Below are 8,741 nucleotides of genomic sequence, written 5' to 3'. Positions count from 1 at the left end.
ATCTTTTTTGCTAATTAAAAAAATATTACAAAAAATCTTCTTTGTTAACAATAAAAAAATATTACCATATGTTACGATGGGTAACCGGAGATTAATGGGCTGGATTCGTTAGGTTGGCCCAATCGTCTGAGGAGGGAAGCCTTCGAATAGGTTCGCACCTTTGGGGCTTCCGTCCGACTTGTGAGCGTGAGTGAACGGGGTGGTACCTGCAAAGACACTCCGATGCCTAAGTCAGCAAGGGTGTGAGCAGGTCTAGAGGGTATTGGGACTTAGAGATACCTGAGAGGTGTCAGTGTATTTATAGTGGTGAACCAATAACCACCGTTGGAGTAGTTCCACCTTTTAAGGTGGATAACCGTCCCTTTATCTTAGGAAAGTTGCGATATGGCTCCTGGAAGTGGGTTGAGAGATTTTAGGGGCAGTTATTATCTGCCAGCTAATCCTCGTTTCCGACTTCCTTAGAGCAAGTCATGGTGAGAGCCGACTTCTCAGGGGAAGATCGGTGTACTATGAGGCTCAACCCTGTGGGTTGGGCCTATCGTTTGGACCTGGGCCTTAGCGTTGGGTCAGGGTATGAACAGTGCCTCTACTCGAGCCCAATTTCTTTTAAGAGTTGGGGTCGAGTATTATAACGCGGGACCGTAGCCGACCTGATAAGGAACCGAAGTGATTTTTCGGAATCGACGTGTTTTAAAAATTTTCAACATTCGCGTCTAATCAAACGTCGCGTCTCTTAGAGGTTTGAGCATTCATACGTGGGGGCGGTTACATTGGTAACGGTGCAACTCTTAAATGGCTGCGTCGTTTTACCTTTATGCCCCTAACGTGTTTATAAATACTTTTCTCTCTCCTCACTTGTTTCGTTTCTGAAAACTTTTCTACCTGCACCCTTTACTGTTCGAAAGAAGAAAGCTCCTTCCTTTTCGAGTGCTGTTGCTTCAATCTTTCTGCACGAGGAAAAAGGTCAATTTCTTTTCTTACTCTTTCTTTATAGAGTTTTTCGTTTGCATGTTTTGTTCGGTAGAGTGTGGATGGTAGTCTCGGTGTTTCTCTGCTTAGTTTGATTGACTTGCCTCGAACCCTTAGAGACCTTATTTTTTTTATCTTTTTTCTTTTTTCTTTATAGGTTTCGCTATCCCTTTCTAGAAAAACAAAATGCCTTCTGTAGAAACCCTTGCTCAATGGGTAGATGTCACGGTTTTGGGAGAAGAACCTCTTGTTGATACTGACTTCATCACCAACCTTCGCACTCATCATAGACTTTGTACTTTTGATAAGGATGAGCCGAAATATGAACTGATTGCCCCGGATCCGGAAAGATCGAGTTTGTTTTGGGAGGGCTTCTGAGGCAGCCCCTCATTTTTTCTACATGTATGAGAGTATGATTACCTGCTTAGGCATTTTTCTCCCTTTTTCCGACTTCGAGATAGCCGTTTTATGCCACTGTCGTGTTGCTCCTACCCAGCTCCACCTCAACTCTTGGGGTATTTTGAAAATTTACCAATTTATCAGCCATGCTTTAGACTTTTCGACTTCTTTGAAGATTTTTTTTTATCTCTTTCATACGACTAAGCCCTTCAGTGGGCAAAATAACAAACAGCAGTGGGTGTCTTTCCGGGCCATACAAGGTCAGAGAGTTTTTACCCTTTTTGATGAGTTCTTCCATGATTTCAAAAATTTCTTTTTCAAAGTTCAAGCTATAGAGGGTCACCACCCCTTTTTCCTGGATGAAACTTCTTCTCCTCGTTTCTCCCTGTACTGGATAGAGGTCTCTCCTTGTGAAAAATATGGTTTGGATGATTTGGATGAGGTAGAGGCGGCCAGTGTGGGGTTTTTCCGAGAAGTATGGGGGAGAACCCCCTACCTGGATACGAAAAAGTTTCTCCAGGGGTCTCCGACCTTTGTCCAGGCTCAATTAGGTAGCTTTTCTTAGTTTATCATATTTTTCGACTTGATGTTTGCATGACTATTTCTTCCGACTTGTTTTACTGACTTTAGCTACCTAATTGTTCTTGCAGAAATGGCGAAGAAGAATTCCAGGGAGTCTTACCAGAGGGTTCAGGAGGCCAAGGCGAGATCCCGTGCCAGAGTCGGCGGTGCCAGGGCAGCTGGTCCTTCATCTCCCCCTCCTTCTCACAATTTGGGGACCTCCACTCGTCCTATTGTCATTTCTTCCTCAGCCTCTTCTCTGTCGTCCCCTCCTCCCCGATCTTCCCCTGAGCCAGAAAAAAAGAAGCGCAAGACTTTAGAGTCTAGCTCTTCTTTCGAAGGTGAGGCCAAGGTGGATGCACCTCAGTTTGTTTAGAAGCATATCTATCCTCATACTCGTATAAGTATGGATGATGCTTCTGTTCGAAACCACCTTACTATTCTGGCACAGGAGAGTATCAGGGCGGTAGGGGTGTGCACAAAGTTTCTTGATATTTTTTAGAAGACTCCCCTCATCTCTTTGGGTTCATCCCTGAGGGTTGAAGAGCTAGAGGGGAGGATTCTTTTGTATCAGGAGGCTGAGAAGAGTCTGAAGGAGGAGGTCGCCAAGTTGAAGGAGGAGAGGGATAATCTCCGGAAGGAGGAGGAGAAGTTGATGGGCCGGTGCTCTATGGCAGAGGGTCTGCATGAGAAGGCAGAGCAGAGCTATTCGAGCTTATTCCAGGACCTTATGGAGGTTAAAAAAGATTTGGTAAGAGCTCGGGATGCTTATGCGGATCTGGAGGACTCCATTGCTGAGGGATCCAAGGAGGCGTGGAGGGTCTTTAAGGAGCAGGTCGGGGTTATTGCTCCCGACCTGGATCTCTCCCCTTTGGATCCTGATAAGGTCGTAATCGACAGGGCTATTGTTTCTCCTCTCCGACCTGTGTCTGAGTTCGAGTTGAAAACTCAGGGCCAGAGGATAATAGAATCCCCTCCCCGACCAGAAGATGTCCCGAGTTCTTTGAAGGCTCCTGAAACTTCCACTCTATCTCCTATGGACATTTCTCTCCCTGACTCTGGTGGTGCTCTGACTACTATCCCTGGCTCTGGTGGTGACGTCCTTCCAAACTGAAAAATTTATTTGTGGCTATATGGGGGCCCGGCCTGTGGGTCCCCCCTTTTTTAAACTATTTATTTTTTATTTTGTGGTGGTGTACTGTTGACATTTTCTTGGCCTTTTAGGGCCGTAAACAAAATATTTAAAAATACCCTTTTTTGGACAAGGGTTTAGGTTATCTTTGTTGGTTGTGTGCATGCTTTTTTGTTTTAGGTTTCGAAAAAAAATCTTTTTTATCCTTGTTTTGAAAACCCTTTTTCTTGGCTGGCTGTCCCTTCTTCTAAGTTTTTTCTCAAATATTTCTTGAAGGCTTGGGACAGTCTTCTCCTTAGCGCCTTCTACAGGTTTTCTGATCTCTTTTTGGTATTCCTTATACTTAATTTTTTTAATTTATTGAGTTTTTGTAACTTAGGTTACTTTTGCAACGCATTTCTTTGTTTCTCGGTATTATCCGACTTGTTAGTCAGATAATTTCCGAGTTTATCATGATCAACTTTTGTACCCTCTTTACATCGACTTGTACCTCGTCGTTTTATCCTGACGACCATTTAGGTCAGTTCATGGGATTTTCACGCTTTGTCGAGCTTAAGTCGGCGCGTTTCGTAGAAAGAAAGAAAGCGAGAAGGAATTTATAAGTGATATTGTAAAAGATCTTTATTTATTTGCGAAGGTACTTTTACTGCTACTAAGGGTGTTTGGCTGTCTATGACCCCTTAGTCTCTACTATGATGCCTCGTTAAAAACCCCCTTCAGAAAAACCCTTTCTCTTGCGAAAAAACCACGAAGTTGGAAAAAGAGTACATCAGGAAGTAGAGTTCGCTTTTAACTGTAGTACCTTTTCATATTACAAGCATGCCACGACCTAGGTAGCTCGGTGCCGTTTAAGTCGGTCACCTTGTAATAACATTTTCCTAAGACCTCACTCATCTTGTATGGTCCCATCCAATTAGCAGCGAGCTTTCCATCTCCAGATTTATTGACTCCAATGTCGTTTCTGATTAAGATCAAGTCATCTGGGGCGAAGCTCCTTCGAATGACTTTTTTGTTGTATTTGTTTGTCATCCTTTGTTTCAATGCTGCTTCTCTAATGTGGGCTCATTCTCGGACTTCTGGGAGTAGCTCAAGTTCTTCTTTGTGCCCCTGTGTGTTTCCAACCTCATCGTAGAAGCTCACCCTTGGGCTTTGCTCGTTGATTTTGACTGGTATCATGGCTTATATGCCATAAGCAAGTCGGAAGGGTGTTTCTCCTGTGGTAGACTGAGGTGTGGTCCGATAAGCCCAAAGTACTTGTGGGAGCTCTTCAGTCTAGGCTCCCTTTGCGTCCTGCAGCCTTTTCTTCAACCCTGCCAGTATGACCTTATTTGCGGCCTCGGCTTGTCCATTTGCTTGTGGATATTCCACCGATGTAAACTGATGTTTGATTTTCATGCGGGATACCAGGTTTTTGAAGGCTGAGTCGGTGAACTGAGTGGCATTATCGGTAGTGATGGAGTGAGGTACCCCATACCTGGTGATAATGTTCTTGAAGAGAAACTTCCGACTTCTCTGAGCGGTGATGGTGGCCAATGGTTCTGCTTCTATCCACTTTGTGAAATAATCCACTCCCACTATTAGATAATTTACTTGCCCTGGCACTTGGGGGAATGGAGTAAGTCCAACCCCCATTTTGCGAAAGGCCATGGGGAAGTTATACTAATGAGCTCCTCGGGAGGGGCTACATGGAAGTTTGCATGCATATGGCATGGTTGGCACTTTTTCACAAATTCTGTGGAATCTTTTTGTAAGGTCGGCCAGTAGAACCCAGCCCGGATTACCTTTCTGGTTAATGACCTAACTCCAAAATGGTTCCCGTAGATTCCATTGTGTACCTCCTCTAGCACCTCGGTTGTCTTTGAGGTTGGGACACACTTTAGTAGTGGTGTTGATATCCCCCTATTATAGAGGATATTTATCACCAGCGTGTAGTTTTGTGCTTCCCTCTGGATCGTTTTGGCCTCTTTTTCCTCTTTGGGGAGGATGTCGAATTTCAGGTATTCGACTAACGGCTTCATCCACCCGAGATCTAATCCGGCAACCTCAAAGACATCTTGAACAGCCTCTGTTTTGGCCACAGAGGGTTCAGGGAGAGCTTCTTGGATCAGGCTTCTGTTGTTCCCTCCTGGTTTGGTACTTGCGAGCTTGGAGAGGGCGTCTGCCCTGCTGTTGAGGTCCCGAGTTATATGCTTTACCTCGGTCTCCTCAAAGCGCCTAAGGTGCTCCAAGGTTTTGTCCAAGTACCTTTTCATGTTAGGATCTTTGGCCTGATACTCTTCGTTTATTTGGGAGGTCACCACCTGAGAGTCGCTGAATATCATTACTTTGGTTGCACCAACTTCTTCTGCCAGCTTTAGCCCTGTAATCAAGGCTTCATATTCTGCCTGATTGTTGGAAGCTGGGAACTCAAACTTGAGGGAGACTTCTATTTGTGTTTCCCCTTTGCTGACCAGTATTATGCCTGCACCGCTTCCAACCTTGTTGGAGGACCCATCTACATATAACTCCCATGTAGTGGATTTTTCCTCTTGATCTCCGGCGTATTCTACTAGGAAGTCGGTGAGGCATTGAGCTTTTATTGCCGTCCGGGCTTCATATTTCAGGTTGAATTTGGAGAGCTCTATTGCCCATTGAACCATTCTGCCCGCAATGTTCGTCTTCTGGAGGATCTGCTTCATGGGCTAGTTCGTTCGAACTTTTATCGTTTGCGCTTGGAAATACGGCCGTAATCAGCGTGAGGCTACTACTAAGGAGTATGCAAACTTTTCAAGTTTTTGATAGTTTAGTTTCGGGCCTTGTAAAACTTTGTTGGTGAAGTACATAGGATGCTGCCCGACCTCATCTTCCCGTATTAGAGCTGATGCTACAGCTCTGTCTGCTACTAACAGATACAGGACGAGCTCTTCCTCGACTATGGGTCGGGTCAGAATCGGAGGCTGGCTCAAAAACCTTTTGAACTCCTGGAATGCTTCTTCACATTCCAAAGTCCATTCAAACTGGCATCCTTTTCTTAGTAGAGAGAATAGTGGAAGGGATCTTAGTGCCGATCCCGCCAGGAATCTGGAAAGGGCAGCGAGCCGGCCATTCAATTGTTGGACCTCCATTAGACAAGTCGGGCTTTTCATTTCTAGAATAGCTTTGCACTTGTCAGGGTTTGCTTCGATCTCCCTTTGTGTTAGCATGAACCCTAGAAACTTTTCCGCCTCCACCGCAAAGGTACATTTTGTGGGATTTAATCTCATCCCATGTAACCTTACGGTGCTGAAAACTTGCGAGAGATCTGTCAAGAGGTTGGTTTCCTCCTTAGTTTTCACTAGCATGTCATCTACGTAGACCTCCATTAAGTTCTCGAGGTGGGGAGCGAACACTTTATTCATCAACCTTTGATATGTGGCCCCAGCACTTTTTAATCAAAAAGGCATTACCACATAGCAGTAGTTTGCTCTAGGTGTGATTAATGAAGTTTTTTCCTCATCCGGCTTGTACAACGGGATTTGTTTATATCCCGAGTAAGCATCTATAAACGACAAGTACTGATACCCTGAGCTTGCATCTACTAGGGTGTCAATACTGGGAAGTGGATATGGGTCTTTGGGGCACGCTTTGTTCAGGTCTGTGTAGTCGACGCACATCCTCCACTTGCCGTTTTGCTTTTTGACTAGCACGACATTTGCTAGCCATGCCGGATACTTGACCTCTCGGATGAAGTCAGCCTCCAAGAGGGCTTGCACTTGCTCCTCCACCACCTGAGCTCGTTCTGTTCCGAGCTTGCACCTGCGCTGCTGTATGGGTCGTGATCCGGGGTGTACTGAAAGCTTGTGGGACATGAGCTGAGGGTCTATCCTTGGCATGTCGAAAGCTTTCCAAGCAAAGAGGTCGGAATTATCTCGCAGGAGCTTTATCAGCCTTTGTTTCAAATCTCCGTCTAGGCTGGCCCCTGTGTTGGTATTTTTTCCTTCCTCTTTTTCGATTTAAACCTCTTCAGTTCTTCCCCCTGGATGTGGCCGCAGCTCTTCTTTAGCTTTTATTCCCCCGAGCTCTATGGTGTGAACTTCCTTACTCTTTCCTCGGAGGTTCAAGCTTTCATTGTAGCATTTTCTTGCCAACTTCTGGTCTTCCCATACCGTCGCAATTCCCTTGGGTGTTGGGAACTTCATGCAAAGGTGAGGGGTTAACACTACCGCTCCGAGCCGATTTAGCATAGTCCTACCGATCAAGGCGTTATACGCTGATCCGACATCGATGACGATAAAGTCAATGCTTAGAGTTTTGGAATTTTCCCCTTTTCCAAAGATCGTGTGGCAGGGGATGTATCCCAGTGGCTTAATTGGCATGTCTCCTAGCCCATACAAGGTGTCCGGGTAAGCTTTTAGCTCCCTTTCATCCAACCCTAATTTGTTGAATGCAGGCTTAAAGAGGATGTCCGCCAAACTCCCTTGGTCCACCAAGGTTCTGTGGAGGTTGGCATTTGCCAAGATCATGGTTATCACCACCGGGTCGTCATGCCCGGGCATGATCCCCTGCCCGTCCTCTTTGGAGAACGAGATGGTTGGGAGATCGGGAGACTCGTTTCCGACTTGATAAACTTGTTTCCCCCTCCTGCGAATCCTCCAAAGATCATATGTATGTGTCTCTCGGGGGTTTGTGGTGGTGGGTCTTTTCTGTCCTCATCATCTCGCTTTCTTTTTCCATGATTGTTCGACATTTCCATGAGATATCTATCAAGTCGGCCTTCCCTCGCCAACCTTTCTATCACATTTTTAAGGTCATAGAAATCATTTGTTGAGTGGCCATACATCTTATGGTACTCACAGTAGTCACCGCGGCTTCCTCCCTTTTTGTTTTTGATGGGTCTAGGGGGCTGCAATCTTTCAGTATTACAGATTTCTCTGTATACGTCTACTAGGGAGACTTTTAGAGGAGTATAGGAGTGATATCTCCTCGGCCTGTCGGGACCGACCTCCTCTTTTTTCTTCGGCTCCTTTTCTTTCTCTTTTGCTGAGTGAGGGGGCCCCTGTCGCTAGCTTGGCTCCCGTAATCTGGCATTTTTCTCCATGTTGATGTACTTTTCTGCTCTCTCTTGTACATCACTCAAAGAGGTAGGGTGCCTTTTTGATATGGACTGAGAGAAGGGGCCCTCTCTAAGTCCATTTACTAGCCCCATGATAACTACCTCGGTGGGCAGGTCTTGAATCTCCAAGCACGCTTTGTTGAACCTTTCCATGTAGTCTCGTAGAGGTTCTCCAACCTCCTGTTTAACTCCCAGGAGACTCAGTGCGTGTTTTACTTTATCCTTCTGGATGGAGAACCTCATTAAGAACTTTCTCGAGAGGTCCTCAAAGCTGGTAACCGACCTTGGGGGGAAGCTATCGAACCACTTCATCGCTGCTTTCGACAGGGTGGTCGGGAAAGCTTTACAGCGAGTCACATCAGAAGCATCAGCCAGATACATCCGACTTTTGAACTTGCTTAAATGATGCTTCGGGTCTGTGGTTCTGTCATAGAGGTTCATATAAGGGCTTTTGAAATTTCTTTTGAAATTTCTTGGAACTTTTGCCCTCATTATGTCCTCACTGAACGGGTCCTCTCCTCCCAGGGGCGACTCTTCTCGGTTGCCACGGGAGTTTCGACTTCTAAGGGAAGATTCGAGCTTCAAGAGTTTTTCTTCTAACTCTTTTCG

Source organism: Arachis stenosperma, chromosome 2, assembly GCF_014773155.1.
Source record: "Arachis stenosperma cultivar V10309 chromosome 2, arast.V10309.gnm1.PFL2, whole genome shotgun sequence".
NCBI classification, from domain to species: Eukaryota; Viridiplantae; Streptophyta; class Magnoliopsida; order Fabales; family Fabaceae; genus Arachis; species Arachis stenosperma.
This window is presented reverse-complemented; position numbering follows the sequence as displayed.